The sequence below is a fragment of the Scyliorhinus torazame genome, chromosome 1 (genome assembly GCF_047496885.1).
Source record: "Scyliorhinus torazame isolate Kashiwa2021f chromosome 1, sScyTor2.1, whole genome shotgun sequence".
In the NCBI taxonomy this organism is placed as follows: Eukaryota; Metazoa; Chordata; class Chondrichthyes; order Carcharhiniformes; family Scyliorhinidae; genus Scyliorhinus; species Scyliorhinus torazame.
The window spans coordinates 200,025,617-200,044,458 of NC_092707.1; positions in this window are offsets into that span (position 1 = coordinate 200,025,617).

Here is an 18,842-nt window from a genome sequence, read left to right on the forward strand (position 1 = left end):
TTATTCTGAGGACAGGTAAATTGAGACTCTCTCAATTGAAATATCGTGAGTGACTATTTCCATTCCAAGCCTCCAAAATATGTAATAGAAACAGAAAGTGCTGGGAAAACTCAGCAGATCGAGCAGCATCTGTGGAGAGAGAAACAGAGCTAATGTTTCAAGTGCATATGCTTCAAATCTAATTGGCAGGATCCCCTCACCCCCCGCTGTTCCAACCCTACCCACACCCATCCCCTGCAGTCCCCATCCCATGACCACCAACCCCGCCCCTGCCCCAATCCCCGAGCATGTTTCTCAGAGGCGGAGGCTCGCTTCTCTGGACCCAATTATTTTGCCATGCTCCTGTTGGGTGATTGGATGTATTTGACACTGGTGTTAAAGACTGGAATCAGTATGCAGAAAAAATGTGTTGCTTCTTCTGGGCCAACAACATCACAGAGAATGAATGCCAGACGGTCATACTGTTGACAGTATGGAGTGATCAGGAGTCTTACTTACCTGGCAACGCCAGATACACACTCATTCGAACAACCTATGGCACTTGTGGTGCAACATTTTAACCAGACCCCGTCAGTCATCGTTCAAAAGTATAATTCTAATGTGGCGGATGATGTGTTAAGTGAGTTGATTCAACGTCGACTGCAACTGGATGCAGTGAAACTAGAAACAGGCTTCCGACACAGGAGATGGTCCAACACTGTTTTATTGAACTTGCTGATTGCTGTACATAACCTGCTGTGGGTTGACATTCTATTAATCTAACTGATAACCTCCTACTGGTTTGACCAGACTAGCTCTCTACCACATGGAGATGGTGCTCACTGGCTTGTGCACTCTAACTACCTCAGTAGCTGTGTCCTGTGAGAGAGAGAGCGTCTTAATGCCCTGTCCCGGAGCAGAGAAACTACGACATCTTCTTCGCAACCTTCAACACGTCATCGATGAAGATGAACATCTTGTCAAGGTCATCCCCACCCCCCCACTACTTGCCTTCAAACAACCGCGCAACCTCAAACAAACCATTGTTTGCAGCAAACTACCCAGTCTTCAGAATAGCGACCACGACACCACACAACCCTGCCATGGCAATCTCTGCAAGACGTGCCAGATCATCGACATGGATACCACCATTACATGTGAGAACACCACCCACCAGGTACGCGGTACATACTCGTGCGACTCGGCCAATGTTGTCTACCTCATACGCTGCAGGAAAGCATGGTACATTGGCGAGACCAGGCAGATGCTGCGCCAACGAATGAACGGACATCGTGCGACAATCACCAGGCAGGAATGTTCCCTTCCAGTCGGGGAACACTTCAGCAGTCAAGGACATTCAGCCTCTGATCTCTGGGTAAATGTTCTCCAAGGCGGCCTTCAGGACGCGCGACAACGCAGAATCGCCGAGCAGAAACTTATAGCCAAGTTCCGCACACATGAGTGCGGCCTCAACCGGGACCTGGGATTCATGTCGCACTACACTCATCCCCCACCATCTGGCCTGGGTTTGCAAAATCCTACCAACTGTCCTGGCTTGAGACAATTCACACCTCTTTAACCCCTATCTCTGGATCTGTAAACACTTAATTAACTGCAAATGCTCGCATTCAAAGCATTGTCTTGCATCTTTGAATTTGTCTATATATATGTTTCTGGAACATACCTCTTCATTCACCTGAGGAAGGAGCAGTGCTCCGAAAGCTAGTGTTTGAAACAAACCTGTTGGACTTTAACCTGGTGTTGTAAGACTTCTTACTGTTGTCATGTTTAATAACACACCGCGGGGCAAGATCAAAAACGCTAAAATCTTGAGGTGGAGGATCGAGCTCTCCACATGCAATTATGAGATTTTCTATCGCTCCGGCAACCTCAACGAGCCCCCCGATGCCCTAACCCGAGGTACATGTGCCAGCGCACAAGTGGACCGACTCTGGACCCTGCACGACAACCTCTGTCACCCAGGGGGTCACATGTTTTTACCATTTCATCAAGGCCCGCAACCTGCCCTACTCCATCGAGGAAGTCAGGGCTATCACCAGAGACTGCCAGGTCTGCGCAGAGTGTAAACCACAGTTCTACCGGCCAGACCGTGCGCACCTGGTGAAGGCCTCCCGCCCCTTTGAACTACTCAGCGTGGACTTCAAAGGGCCCCTCCCCTCCACCGACCGCAACACGTACTTTCTCAGTGTGGTCGATGAATATTCCCGATTTCCCTTTGCCGTCCCATGCCCCGATATGACGTCTGCCACCGTCATCAAAGCCCTCAACACCATCTTCGCTCTGTTCGGCTTCTCCGCCTACGTCCACAGCGACCGGAGATCTTCATTCATGAGTGATGAGCTGCGCCAGTCCCTGCTCGACAGGAGCATTGCCTCGAGCAGGACGACCAGCTACAACCCCAGGGGAAACGGGCAGATGGAGAGGGAGAATGGCACGGTCTGGAAGGCCGTCCAGCTGGCCCTACAGTCCAGAAATCTCCCGGCCTCCCGCTGGCAGGAGGTCCTCCCCGACGCACTCCACTCCATTCGGTCGCTCCTGTGCACCGCAACTAATGAAACCCCCCATGAACGTCTCTTTGCCTTCCCCAGGATGTCCACCTCCGGGGTTTCGCTCCCGACATGGCTGGCAGCTCCAGGACCCGTTCTCCTCCGTAGACACGTCCGACTCCACAACGCGGACCCCTTGGTTGAGAAGGTACAGCTACTTCACGCTAACCCGCAGTACGCCTACGTAGCTTACCCCGACGGCCGCCAAGACACAGTCTCCCTCAGGGACCTGGCACCAGCTGGTTCCACACACACACACACCCCTCCGACTCGGCGCCACCCTCCCCTCCCCCGGCACACCCCACCGCAGCCCCCGTTCCGGGACAATCCGTCCTCCCCTTGCTCACACCCGGGGATGACGAGGATTTCGACACGCTCCCGGAGTCACCGAAGACCAAGCCACCGCTGGAGTCGCCACCAGCACTGCGGTGCTCCCAACGACAGATCAAGGCACCGGACCGCCTGAATGTGTAATATTATCTGTACTTTTAAAACACACCTTTCTGTATATAGTTCTCCACCACCGCCGGACTCATTTTTTAACAGGGGGTGAATGTGGTCGTCACCACTGATGTATCTCTTGTATATATAGGATGTTGATATAGGTGCTTTACGGCAAGGCCCCTGTACTACAGGTACGGGGGTAGATCCCTGCCTGCTGGCTCCGCCCAGTAGGTGGAGTATAAATATGTGTGCTCCCAGTACAGCAGCCATTTTGTCAGCTGCTGTAGGAGGCCACACATCTCAGTGTAATAAAGCCTCGATTACATCCTACTCTCGTCTTTGTGTAATTGATCGCGCATCAGTGGGCTCTGGTTTAGGCGTGGTGGCAGGCAGCCCATGGGCCAGCGCTCTAGGCGCCCAGTCAAGGTAGGCTTCAGCCCCGGAGCCGGGCCTTACATCTGGATGACCCAGAAGAGGGAGAAGATGAGGCTGAGATGTAGTTAAATTGTTTGGCAGCACCCCGTGTGGCCCATATTTGAGTTCCGACATAGGAAAATGGCAATATGCTCCAAATGGAATTGGATACAGAAGCTGCCTCTTCTGTGGTGGTGCAGAGCACGTTTGGGGCCTGATTCTCTGTTCCTGAGACTTAAGTGTTGACGCTGGGGCAGGATAAGTGAAGTTCTACGATAGCAAAGCTGGCGCCACACCTGGATCAATTCACCGACCGTTAAGGGGCTAGCACCGAAACCACGTGGAGCACGATCAATTCCAATGAGAAACGGTGTTGGATTTGCCGGGGAAGAGATTGGCACTCAAGAGGCAGACAAGCTTCAGCCGCAGTTTAGCACACTCCACTCTCCACATACACTCATCCCAGCCAAGAAGATGGCACTAATTGTGCTGGAGCACGACCATCCCGTTGATGGGTCAGCTGGGACCAGAGGGTACCTAGGGAAGTGGTCTGAGGGGGCACCCATCCGACCCATGGCACTATGTTCACAATGGGCAATCAGAGATGTGCACAGCCGCATGGCTGCCCTGCAGGTTGCAGCAATGGTGTTCCATGCCCATCCACCCCGACCCAACAGCCCAACTCCTGGCTACTGCCCACTACTCCCCTCGGCCCAGGCAAAAGCCTACCCGGCGGGCGGTACAACTGTCAGCACACTATAGTGGACACTTTCCGTACCCCCTCTCTCTCCCTCATCAGACACAGTGCCTGTTACACGATTTTTGAAAGCACAAGTGAGCCTCGCAATCAGGAATTCCCCCGATGGAGGCGGAGGATCGCGGAAGCCCCAGAGAATACCGGGTTAGGCGCGCCAATGATATGCCAATGATGTTTACTCCATGTGTACAGTGGAACACAATGACGCTGCTGCTGCGGCACCGGAGAATTGCGATTTGGCCTGAACTCGGCGCCCGTCACGAATTCGGCGTCAAAACCGATTCTCCGCCCAAGCGCATGTCGCGATTCTGGCTTCGGCTGACGGAGAATCCTGCTCTTTATCTTATTAACCAGGGTGTGCACATTTTGACTTTGGCTGACATTGCTGCTCGTTTGACCAATTATACTGGAAAGTGACTGAATATTGTGGGGACGATGCTTCCTCTGGTAGTTTATGGGTGCCAATCGGTTCGCCGTCCCCTCATAGTCATGCAAGGTAACTGCACTAGACAGTTGGGCCACGATTGGTTACATCAGCTGCAGTTGGATTGGCAACATATCCCCCAAGTGGGATCTGCCGGTCTGTATGCGGTTCCGGAAAAGCTCCCCGAGGTTTTCCAGCCTGGATTGGGCACAATTAATGGGGCCAAAGCCAAGATCCAGGTGGACCCGGAAGCCAATTCACCCGGAAGGTGAGTTGGCCATGCTAAATTGACCCTTAGTGTCCAAAATGTTAGGTCGGGTACTGGGTTATGGGGATAGGGCGGGGGGCTGGGTAGGATGCTCTTTCAAAGGGTTGGTGCAGACCCGATAGGCCAAATGGCCTCCTTCTGCACTTAGGGATTCTATGACTCTATTCTATGATTAGAATGAGTAGGCACTATGATGGCAGAGGGCCTATAAAGAGACCATAGGGGATGGGTCGAGGGATATTAGTTGGCATGGAGGGTATGACGGGCCATGGGAGTGGGGGGGCATGCAATGCCGTGGGTTAGCATGGATAAGGAAAAGGGAGTATGTGGGGGAGAGGGGTTGATGGCTGGGGGTTGGAGGGCTGTTTTATATTTTATTGCTTTTTGCTAAGCTTCCACACAGCACTGGGGCACCAAGGCAGGCCTTCCAACCAGCATGCCTCTGCAACCAGCAGCCTCTGTGCTCAGTCTGGGCTCACCTACCCCCCACTGCCCTTCCACCTCCCCATGGACTGAAAAATCCAACCTCCCAGGGCACCGTCTCCTGGGTCAGGATCGCGAGTCGGGACAATTCCTGGCACTACAAATGTGAATGCCAAAATTTGGATCTGCTCCCACATATTCTTGAATATATCCAATAGTCAACAAATTAACAAATCAAGGGGATAGCCCCTTAAAGGGGCATGTGACAGAAATGCAGAAACCTTAAAGGAAACTTATCAAAACCAAATTAAAATGTTGTTTTGGGCTTAATGATGCACCACAGCCCCTGAGGTGCCCACCGGTCACGGAAAGTCTGCCCAAAATACTCTTCTGAATTAACCAAATAAAAAGCAGGGAAAATTAACAAAAGATCAAATGAACAAATTATAGGTCAGTCCGTTAAAGGGGAACCTACAACAAAAAGGACAAAATCACAAAGGAAGCTCACAAAGATCAGATTAAAACGGGATTGTGGGGGTCAACAATGCATCCCAGCCCCATGGTACCCAATGGTCACAGAAAGCCTGCGCCTATATATCGGAGCACAAGTGAGTTTCCAGCCAATGCCCCGCAGCTGAGTACCAGTAAACACTCAATTAATAGGCAATTAATACTCAGTATGTTGCAAAATGCTTTGCGGCCAATGAAGTATTCTTGGCCAGGATTTTCCAGCCCTGGTCATCTAATTCAATTAGGTAATCCTTATGGACCAAAACTAATCGTTACAGTATTTCAAACACCTCAACAACTTTCCTATGCTTTGCTAAAAAAACTAAATTTCTCTAATTTTAGTGACAACTTAAGACCTTTCAACGAGAAACCAATGCAGTCGTCCTCCTTTAAAACTTTTCCAGGCCCTACATTTCACCCACTATATGAAGCACCAAGATCTTTTACGAAGACACGAGATAGTAGTATTTGATATTAGTTAATTTTCCAAGCAATATAATCTTTATTTTTGTTTTGCATTAGTTTTGGAGCAGTAGAGGGATTCATGTCTTATGGCATCTAAATCTTTCTTCCCTTCAACAGGCTTAGAACATAGAAGATAGAACAGTACAGCACAGTACAGACCCTTCAGCCCACGATGTTGAGCCAACCATTTATCCTAATCTAAGATCAACCTAACCCACACCCCTTCAATTTACTGCTGTCCATGTGCCCGTCTAAGAGTCGCTTAAATGTCCCTAATGACTCTGACTCCACCACCTCTGCTGGCAGTGCATTCCACGCACCCACCACTCTCTGTGTAAAGAACCTACCTCTGACATCTCCCCTATACCTTCCTTCAATCACCTTAAAATTATGTGCCCTCCTGACAGCCATTTCCGCCCTGGGGAAAAGTCTCTGGCTATCCACTCTACCCATGCCTCTCATCACCTTGTGCACCTCTATCAAGTCACCTCTCTTCCTTCTTCGCTCCAGTAAGAAAAGCCCTAGCTCACTCAACCTTTCTTCATAAGACATTCCCTCCAGTCCAGGCAGCATCCTGGTAAATCTCCACTGTACCCGCTCCAAAGCATCCACATCCTTCCGGTATTGAGGCAACCAGAACTGGATACAATATTCCAAGCATGGTCTAACTAGGGTTTTATAGAGCTGCAGCAAAATCTCGCGGCTCTTAAACTCATTCCCTCTGTTAATGAAAGCCAACACACCATACGCCTTCTTAACAGCCCTATCAACCTGGGTGGCAACTTTGAGGGATCTATGTACGTGGACCCCAAGATCCCGCTGTTCCTCCACACTTCCAAGAATCCTGCCTTTAACCCTGTATTCAGCATTGAATGTCGACCTTCCAAAATCACTTCACATTTATCTCGGTTGAACTCCATCTGCCACTTCTCAGCCCAGCTCTGCATCCTGTCAATGTCCTGTTGTAATCTGTAACAACCCTCAACACTATCTACAACTCCCCCAACCTTTGTGTCATCGGCAAACTTACTAACCCACCCTTCCTTATCCAAGTCATTTATAAAAATCACAAAGAGCAGAGGTCCCAGAGCAGATCCTTGCGGGACACCACTGGTCACCGACCTCCAGGCGGGACACTTTCCATCCACTACCACTCGCTGGCTTCTTTTGGCCAGCCAATTCTGTATCCAGACAGCCAAATGTCCCTGTACCCATGCCCCCTAACTTTCTTAAATTTGAACCTCGGCAAGATATGTTACCCTCATGCAAATGTAGAATACTATGGGTTGGATTCTTTCGCCTCGCCCGCTGCAAGATCGCCACAAGTGGGACGAGGCACACGTAAAGGTCCATTGTCCTAGGGCAGGAATTCCCGGTCGACGGGCAAGTTAAATAACACTGCCTGGCCCAGGGCTACTTCACCACTCCGTCAATATCAGATTATAATCCATTTTTCTCATCTAAGGTCTTAACACTCATTATTAATCGTTGTATCAAATGGAAACTTGCAGTTTCCTCCAGATCGTTGGTTAATTTGGTCAAGAGCAACAGTCCTACTACTGATACTAGAGAGTTCCATCAGGAACTGGCCCCTCTACACCTACACAACCATGAATAGCAACCTTCTTGCTATGAGAAAGCAACTGATGCCTCATCTAAACCAAAATCTGTTTGCTTTTTCCACAGGGTTCACTTATTAAGTGTGCTGATGTTTCAAAGCCTTTCTGAATATCAATGCTGCCTTCGGACAACCTTGAGAAATTGTCACCCAGGTTGATATCACAGTACTCTGTCTTCCAGCAGGCATATGGAGACTCACTAAATCGTTTTTCTCTCAAGATGTTCTAAAGTGATGGTCTAATCATTCCTTCTCGTAGCTGACGTTATGCTAACTGACCTATGATCAATGTGGGTTCAGAATTACATCCTTTTTTCAATATTGCTGCTGTATTTAATGGCAGTTGTTCAGTGAGCTTTTTAAACTTCATTCCATACAGCTATAAGGCAGCCTTCTTGGTTGTCTTTTACTCTCAGTTACCCAGAGTGGAATTAAGTTGGCCACTTCTTTCATGGTTCAGAGGGTGGGAGGGAGGGGCATACAAGATTGACCCTTTGAACACATTTTTGAGAAATATCTTTTGCTTCCAGTTTCCCTAGGAACAACAGGGTGCACGATGATATTCACTGAGTTTGGAGCCTGAAATATTGTCTCTTCAACAGCGGCCGAAATGCACACAAAGTCAAGATATATGCCAATTAATGGTATAAACTGCATGGAATCCAACCTTTAACTTTGAAACATATAAGATCCTGAGGGAACTTGTCGGGGCAGATGCTGAATTGATGTTTCCACTTGTGGGAGAGATTAGAACTTGGGGACACAGTTTAAAAATGAGGGGTCTCCCATTTAAGATGGAGATGAGAAGAATCTTTTTCTTTCAGAATGTCCTGAGTCTGCATCTCTCTCCCCGGAGAGCAGTGGAGGCAGGGTCATTGAATATTTTGAAGATGGAGGCGGCAGGATTCTTGACTGACAAGGGAGTCTAAGATTATCGCGGGTAAGGTGGGAATGTGAAGTTGAGGCCCCAATCAAATCAACCATGATCTTACTGAATGGTGGACAGCACTCAATAAGGAGGGGCCGAATTACCTACTCTGGCTCCTAATCTGTACGTTTGTCTGTCTGTACTTGAGTGAGATAAAAACTAAAAATAAAATAATAGTGTGTCAATCACATTTCAGGTCATGTGTTTTAGAATTAGGGGACTGAAGCAGTCAATAAGATGGTGGCTTGACCTCTTGAAAACAATGCATTCTACAGGAACAGAGCAGGGTAACCCACTATGGTCAATACTTCCTTCAGGCTTCGCAACCAGCATACATTTCTACAATCGTCAACCTTTTCATGGCAGTAGCACTAACTTTTCATTCTTAAGAACAAACCTTGGATAATTTATAGCCTTGATTGATTCCACGTCCGAAAGAAGGAATACAAGTTTGTCAGATATCAATCATGCTTCAGGCTTTATGGATAGAATGTTATGGTCCCCTGCGGGCAGGTTTACAGGTGAAGGTCTGTAAAATGCCATGGGCGTCTTTCCTGATGCCTGCCTACCTGCCCCCAACCTGACTGTGATTTAATGGGCAGTGAGCAAAGTTCCTGATGGCCTACCTGCCCAGACACCAACTGAGGCCCTTAAATGGCCAATTAATGCCCACTTCATGGCCACTTTCCATCTGGCCTCAAGATCGGCAATGGGCACAAAATCCAGGTAAGCAGGTAAGCTTGGTCGGGCCTCTGGTAGGAAGGTTGAGGGTGCTGAATGCTACCCCTGCCCCGGACCTGCCTTCCTTGGGTATGCTCTACTCCTGCCCTGTGCACCCAGACAATATCACCCGTACACCTCTCCCTCCCCAGAGCTGCCTATCCTGGCCCTGCCGAGAACCCGCCACCTCAACTGACCCATCATCTGGCTACTGGTTCTTCTATTTCAGAGTTTGTCTGTAGTCCCAGCAGAGACTGCTGGGACCAGAGAGCTGCCAGCTAATCAGATGAGTCAGCGCCTCTCAGAGGCGGATCTTGGAGGTGGAAGTCATGTCTTCTGCCAATTAGTGCTCCTCAGAGTGTTAAATAGTGGTGGACTGCTAACATTTACCCCAAATGCGAGAATATTACCAAATGAGTCACAGCCATCCACCCTACAGGAGGGAAGCAAAAATAGATTGTTCCAGTGCCTCAACAAGGACATTGGAAGGAGCCAAGAAAGAAAACCTCAGGTACTTTTCCTTCAATCTTCCAAGGTTTGGTAAATCTTTCAGCTTATTCACATTTGACACAAAGTCATGGGCAGCAATGATGCTGGGGCTGCCAGTACGTATTAAAGTTTGTGTTTAAATGCTATCATTAAGTTCAATTATAAACCTCCATTTACCAACTATATAGGGGAAGTCATCATTCTGTATTTTCAGAAGCTCATACAAACTAGTCATGTTCACATGTGCCTTTCACATTTTTTCTGGTTTTATGATTTGACATTTGTCACGATCGTTGAGGGTATTTGCAGACTAAAGATGTTACAATTCCCAATACAACTGCTGACATCCAGATATAATTGTGATTTTCAATTAACCTGTAATTAATCCCCATTGTTTTTTATGACCAACCACGCACCAGTAAACAAAATATTCAGTCTCACATTTGAGTGTTCAAACCTGGTTACAGTGTTTGTACTCAATTATAAGATGTCAAGATACAAATCACTGACAGTCAATCACCAATGAATATTTAACATGTCAAAGGGATTTGTTGAAAGCTGTCAGATTTTTAACTGCTTTAATCCCTTCACTGATCTATTTGATTACTCAGATTCAGTCAGAAAAGAACTGAGGATTATTCATGTTTGTTTAAATATTTACCTCGATACTGTGGCTTTCTGATTCTCCTAAAGTCCCTAATGCGGCTTCAGCCCATTATTTTGTCATAGCCCAGCTAAATGGCGTGAGCCAGTGATGGGCAACATAGGCTAGTGGGTGGGTCGCATGAGTGACCCTCCTTCATCTCGGTGGGCTGCAAGATTGAAATCAGTCTTGTTCACTCACTATGGTCCTTGAATAAGATTGAATATCTTAATACATGCCAAGTATGTAATAACGAGTTATCGAAAAAGCTTAATCATTTGTATATTAATAGAACCATCATCAACTTCAAATGGTAAAAACAAAATAAATATTTACAATTTGGGTGCAGAGGGAGCGCACGGCTTTCACAGTCAATGCTGTGAGCAATCAGCACGCACCTCACTTCACTTGCCGTTGTTTTACGCGTGTATCACTTCAGTTGGGAAAAAGTGATACGGATGGGAATCAGCGGAATGCAGGAACCCTTGTGTGTCGGCAAAGGTCAACAGAATGTCTTGTGGACCACACTCAGAAGCCAGATGGGCCGCAGATTGCCCACCACTGGTGTGAGCACTGCCAGCCCCATGGATATCTCCACAGCAGTTACTAATGATATCCTTTTTGTATCAATTAGGACCATCCTCGCCATTGAATCAGAAGTCCGTGACTCCCATGAGTTGAGCATGTTGCATAACCTTACATTTCAGTGCAGCACAGAGAGCGTGCTGCATTGCCACAGGTGTTGTTTTGTGGCTGAGACAGTAAATCTATCTGCTCAGGATCAGGCACAACACCTCACAACACTATTGAAAGACAGCGTGTCTGTAGTTACACAGCTGGAGTGACCAGTTTACCATGCGAGTGGCAGTTTTCATTATTATTTAACGATGAAAGTAAAAGAATATTCAAAATTAAGATTTGCACGAGGTGCAGTGGTGCTGTCGATGGACCAGTCATCCAGAGACCTGGGTTTGAATCCCGCCATGGCAGCTGGTGCAATTTAAGTTCAGTTGGTAAAAAATCTGGAACTGAAAGCCAGTGGCAACCATAAAATCATCATTGGTTGCCTTTAAACCCATCTGGTTCACAAATGCCCTTTAGAGAAGGAAACCTGTCGTCCTTACCTAGCCTGGCCGACATGTGACTCTGGGTACATAGCAATGTGGTTGACTCTTAAATACTTAAATGCCTTCTGTAATATCCTAACAAGGCACTCAATTCAAGGGAAATATGGGATGGGCAACAAATGCTGGCTTTGTCAGCAATGTCAACATGGTAAATTGCCCCTTAGTGTCCAAAAGTGTGTAGGTTAGGTTACGGGGATAGGGCGGGGAGGTGGGCCTCGGTGGAGTGCTCTTTCTGAGGGTCAGTGCAGACTCGATGGGTCAAATGGCCTCCTTCTGCATTGTAGGGATCTATGTTCTAATCAGTGTGGAGGCGGGAAGGTGCCAGGGACCCCACCCGACACCCTCCCATCCAATTAAATTATCCCTCCCCACCACCACACTTGCCATGTTCATTAAATTTCACCAAATAGGTCTGACTTAATGGAATGTGGGCACAACTGACAAGGCTGGCATTTGTTGCCCATCTGGAATTGCCCTTGAACTGAGTGGGTTGCTCAGCTATTACAGAGGGGCAGTTGCATGTTGGCCAGCCCAGGGAAGGACGATAGATTTCTGTCTCTCAAGGGCCTTAGTGAACCAGATGGCTTTTGCCAAAAACAATAATAGTTTCATTGTCATCATGGGCAGCGCGGTGGCACAGTGGTTAGCACTGCTGCCTCACAGCACCAGGAACCCAGGTTCAATTCCGACCTCAGGTGACTGTGTGGAGTTTTCATGTTCTCTGTGTCTGCATGAGTTTCCTCCGGGCGCTCCGGTTTCCTCCTGCAGTCCAAAGATGTGCAGGTTAGGTGGATCGGCCATGCTAAATTGCCCCTTAGTGTCCAAAGGTTAGGTGGGGTTACGGAATAGAGCGGGGAACTGGGTCTAGGTAGGGTGATCTTTCAGACAGTCGGTGCTGACTCAATGGATCGAATGGCCTCCTTCTGCATATCGGGATTCTATGATTACTGAGACGTGGGGCGAGATTCTGCGACCCCCCACCTCTCGTACCGGCGGGACAAGGCGGCGCGGGCGGGCTCTGTGGTCCTGGGGGGGCACGGGACGATCTGGCCCCGGGGGGTGCCCCCACGGTGGCCTGGCCCACGATCGGGGGCCCACCGATCCGCGGGCGGGCCTGTGCCGTGGGGGCACTCTTTTCCTTCCGCCTTCGCCACGGTCTCCACCATGACAGAGGGGGAAGAGACTCCTTCCACTGCGCATGCGCGGGGATGCCGTGAGCGGCCGCTGACGCTCCCGCGCATGCGCCGCCCGGCAATGTCATTTCCGCGCCAGCTGGCGGGGCACCAAAGGCCTTTCCCGCCAGCTGGCGGGGCGGAAATCAGTCCAGCACGGGCCTAGCCCCTCAAGGTTAGGGCTCGGCCGCTCAAGGGGCGGAGGATTCCGCACCTTTGGGGCGGCTCGATGCTGGACTGATTCGTGCCGTTTTTGGCGCCGGTCGGCGGACATCGCGCCGATTACGGAGAATTTCGCCCTAGCTATCAGTTCCAGTTTTTTTCTAATTAATTGAATTTAAATTCCACCAGCTGTCATGATGCGCCTGCTCCTGGAGCATTAGCCTGGGCCTCTGGATTACTAGTTGAGTGACATTGTCACAACACCACTCACTCATGCCTGCTAATGCTGAGGATGGGCCACTACCATTCGAGCATCAACAGTGACCAGCAGAATTTGTTCCTGCAGTTAATTGTTTGCCTTTTCAATTAAAAGTTTTCTGACACCCTCGAAGAGCAGAAAGGCAGGGCGGCACGGTGATGCAGTGGTTAGCACTGCTGCCTCACGGCGCCAAGGACCTGCGTTCGATCCTGACCCCGGGTCACAGTACGTGTGGAGTTTTCTCATTTTCCCTGGGCGTGTTTCTCCCATATTGAGGCCAAGTATTCGCGCCGTCGTGAACGCCGTCGCCGATTCCAGCGGCCCATGGCCGGGCCCAGGTCAAACGCGCCGGCGAAAATGGCGCCGATTCCCCGCACCTCGTAGAATCGCGCGCCGGCCCGACACGGGGCTCGTAGATTCACGCCCACTGTGTTTGCTTGGATCTCACCTCCACAACCCAAAGATGTACAGGATAGGTGGATTGTCCACGCTAAATTGCCCCTTAATTGGGAAAAAAAGAATTGGGGACCCTAAATTTAAACAAAAAAAGAGCAGAAAGGCATGAAAACAGCCAATATTACCATGAGATTATTTTATCATTTATCTCATTATTGCTTGTGGTACCCTCTGTGCATCAGTTGGCAACTAAGTTTCCCATATACAGCATGGACTACACTTCAAAATGAGGAAACTAAGTTTGTATTCCCTGGAATTTAAAAGTTTAAAAAGTGGTTTGATAGAAATTTTCAAGGTATGAAGGGGAATAAATAGGGATTTATTAATTTGTTGGATATTTTCATACTCGTTGGATAATCTAGGATGAGGGGGAACAGCAAAGTATTAGAGCCAAACTTCCCAGAAGTGAAAGTCGGAAACACTTCTTTATGCAAAGGATGGTAGACGTTCAGAAGTCTCTTAATAATGATAACCTTTATTGTCACAAGTAGATTTCCATTAATACTGCAATGAAGTTACTGTGAAAATCCCCTAGTCGCCACATTCAGGTGCCTGTACAAGTACACAGAGAGAGAATTCAGAATGTCCAAATTACCTAATAACACGCTTTGACAAAGAGTCATCGGACTCGAAACGTTAGCTCTTTTCTCTCCTACAGATGCTGCCAGACCTGCTGAGATTTTCCAGCATTTTCTTTTGTTTCAGATTCCAGCATCCGCAGTAATTTGCTTTTATTTAATAGCACGTCTTTTGGGACTTGTGGGAGGAAACCCACGCAGACACGGGGAGAATGTGCAGACTCTGCACAGACAGTGACCAAAGCCAGGAATTGAACCTGGGACCCTGGCACTGTGAAGCCATAGTGCTAACCACTCTGCTACCGTGCTGCCCACGGTACCATTGGCTGTTGCGCAATTGGCAATCGATGCTGGATCAATTGTTAATTTTAAATTGGAGACTGATAGATTTTTGTTACCCAAAGACATCAGAGCATAAGGAGTAAAGGCGAGAGACAACTGAGCATAGATTTGGGAGAGACTAATATATTCAAGAAGAAAAGATTGGTGGCACAATTTAATCACCGTATTGCGGCTGGCACAGACCTGGGTGTGCTGGTTAAATAGCGGGAAATGCCAAAATCGAAATTCATGCCAGGCGTGGATCAATTTGCTATCTAACCAGTTCGCTCCCGATGCGAGTTCCAGATCACGCCCAAATATGGCAAGCATATCATTAACCTCATTTGCATTCATTTCCATCTCATTAGCAGGATTGGTGTCGAATTTAACAGCCTCCCGGGAAGTAACCGGCTCCCCAGTGAGAAATCATGCGGGCATCAATTAGTACCCCTTTTTAAAAAGGTAAAGCTGGTGCAATGGCTGCTGAGGGGAACTGAGGAGGTGAGTAACCATTTTCATTTTCCAGCATTCAGCTCAAGGGCACTGGAGCTGCTACTCCAGGGCGCGGTGGCAGTGGGGGACCCCTCAGGGGGGTTGGACTTGGTCAGGGGGCTGAAGCGTTCCAGGCTGTGGGTCATCCCTGGGCCACGGGGGGAGGGGGGGGGGAACATTTCATCCTTGAGGCCCTCAAGACATCTTTAAACATTGTGCATACCCATAACATGGGCAACTACAGTTGCTGCCTGTCTGTTCTGCCAAAACCTCCAGGACAGAGCCCTATTCTTGGTTCGGTGCTGAAACTCACTCTAACTCCTGTGAGCAGCCTCCAGCTTCACAGTTGAAGGCTATCGCTAATAAGGAATTGGCCTTGTTAGTTGTGAGAGCATGTCACAACTCGCAAGCTGCTTGTCATGGCTACACGTACTATGTCTCAGACGATGAATGTTGCATGGCATTTCAATCAAACTTTGAAGCCTGCACACTTTGCCTGAACTCTAGAAGTGCAAGCACCATAGAGGCAGCAGCCAAACCCTGGAGAATTGGACTTCAGCAGTGGGGATATCCTCGCGACCAAAGGGTGAGTGTGTGGATCAGGGGAGGGCACCTGAGCACGGTCTTCCTAATGTTCCCGTCCGGGGTCTCTGGTCTAGGGACACCTGCTGTGGTGGGGGTGAATGTATAGAACGGGGTTTTCTAGCACAACTAGCTCAGTGGATGGCACTCTGAGCGAAGGCGGGAATCCTAAGTGTGGGGAGGCTTGGGGGAATTGAGGGTCTCATGTGGAAGCCTTAACTGATTGTCCTTCTATCTCCTTCTCCAATTCATTACAGATACCAAAATGGATAGTGGTATTGGTCCTGCAGAGGATTCCCTCATGATGCTGGTGGAAGTCCAGGCAGCCAGACGCTGGAGAAGGTTGCAGCAGCGTAGACGCTGACTGGAGGCATGTTGGCTTTTGGAACATAATCTCTTTTAAAAATTGAGTTTGAAAAACTGCACTTGACAGCGCTAATAACTGACCTTGGAGCAGAGTCTGAGGTTTTGTGTAAATATAACCTCAACGTGACAGGTTCTCTTCCAATAGTATTATAAATGGGAGTTGGTGAATCCAAGGTGGAAGTCTCCATGTCAAATATCTCTGGAGCAAAAACTCATGTCCCCCTATCCACCCCCACCCCCAATGTTGCATTTAACTAGCTGCTGCAAAAAATAAAGCAGGATCACAATGGCAGAAGGTGTCAAATGAATTGATAGCTCCTTTTATCGCATCTAGAGATTGCTGAACAGTTCAGAAGAACACATTGTTCTTTCAAGATATCATCTCAGTTTATGCATCTGTGCCCAAGTTCCATATTCATAATAGGCTTATTGAACTGTAACAGTGACATTCTGTTTAGTGTGAAGTCGGAAGAGCTATCAAACCATCCACTTTTATTAAGGTCCAGTGAAGACATCGCATCTTGCAAAACAGGTCAGACCCCATGTTGAGAGCATATGGGATCTTCCGCTGTTGTGGTGCTAGGTTCTTTAGATATGAATATCAACTTGTAGCTGAGCTATAAGGAATATATGTATTTCTTAAGATATTAATATCTGTGCCCTCTATTAATAAACAATAAAAAGAGAAAAAGAACAATCTTCTCTTCATGCCTGTTATGCATAACCCATTCCTGCTGGTTATGCGTCACATGATGTGTAATGACGTCTGCAGAGTATTTGCGCGGGCTTTGAGCAGATCACTATTTTAATTGTATGTGCAACACCCTTAATAAACCTCTCATCATGTTTACAACAATCTAGAGTTTGGGCACTTCCATACCTTTTCTCTTTGCGGCAACAAAGAAATCTAACAGTAGAGAATATTGGCGACGAGGATTGCAGCAGAAAAATTGATGGAAAGAAGATTTTTGTTGACTAATTGTGCGACGTCATTAGGAGCAAAGGAACATTCTCAGGAGCCGACACGCGCGCACACACAGATTTCAGGCAAAGCACTACTGCTGATGTGATATTTTAACAAAAGTTTTCAACAGCAAGATGTGAATAAAAGGATCAACAGTTGGGGAAGACTTGCTTGCATTGAAGTGAGTAGGGTCTGGGCCGTAGGGACTGCACACACACTGAAGCTACATAGGCTGCGGGCAATGGGGATTTTGAAGTCTGTTGACTCTGCACAGGCCACTACTCGGTCGAAAAGTCGAAATGTTTAGGCATAAAAAGGGAAAGGTTTCCTAGTTGCTTGTTTAAGGGATTGTTTTTGCCTACTTTCCATCACAGTCAGAAGAGTAGACCCTGGGAGCTGGGATCCCAAAATAGCAGGGACAATGGCCGCCATAGACCTGTTTGATTAGGATAATGAAACATGGAATTCATACGAAGAAAGATTCCAATTGTTTTTAGTAGCTAATCAGACACCAGAGGATCTAAAGGTCACGACATTACTCAGCTCTGTTGGCTGTAACATGCTGCTGCAGAATCTAGTTCATCCAGCAAAACCAGGAGACAAGTCCTTCAGTGAGTTAATGAAAATCATAGAGGGACATTTCTCTCCTAAACCGTTACTGATTGCAGAAAGGTTCCAATTCCACTGCCATAGTCAGGAAGAAGGTGAAACCATTTTACACTTGATAGCGTCTTTAAAAGGATTAGCAAGATATTGTGAATTTGGTATAACACTTGATGATACACTTTGAGACAGCTTGGTTTCTGGGTTACGCAGTGAAGCAATTCAGGGCAAGCTGCTCACTGTAAGTGATTTAACTCTGAAAGCTGCTGTGGAAGTTGCCACACCTGTGAAGATTGCTATGGAAGAAACTTAATAGACAAGGGCTGGATCGAAGATCCACAAGATGGATACCTTAAGGAACAAGGCTGCAAAGGTGCAATCATGTCACCATTGTACACAGGCTGGACATTCAGCAGAGGAGTGCTGGAGTAAATCAAATACATCTAATAATTATGGTAAGAAGGGCCACATAGCCAAGAAAATACAAGAAGAACAATACAAGTAAACAATCTTGTCATGTCTACAAATTAGTGGATGAAGTTCAAGATCACTCAAACAACAGTGAAACCATGCTACAGCAGGATCTAAAACTAGGTTTTATGTCAATGCAGGGACACTAAATTAAATTCTAAGTGGAAAAGGGCGTAGCAAAATCGCTAATACTTCAGACAATTTATCATCAAAAGTTAAGGCATCTGCCTTTAAAACCATCAAATGAGATCCTGAGGATGTACATAAAAGAGGTTGTGCCATTAAAAGGACGCATTATGGTGAAAGTAGAAGCAAATGGATAGATGGCGAAGTTGACTCTTCACGTTGTCCGTGGAAATGTCTTGTTCTATTTGGTAGAGCATGGTTGGCTAAGATTAGGCTGAACTGGGAAACAGTCAATCAATTAGTGGATTCAAGGAGCAACTTGCACCAACTTCTGAAGAAGTATGAGAAGGTGTTCAAAGATTCACTAGGCTCTATGACTCTATGAAGTACACCTAAGAATGAAGCCAGACAGCACACCCAAATGTCTCAAAGCTAGAACCATACCAGACACCATCAAGCCTAAAGTTGAAGAAGAACTAGACAGATTAGTAAGGAAAGAAGACATCAAACCTGT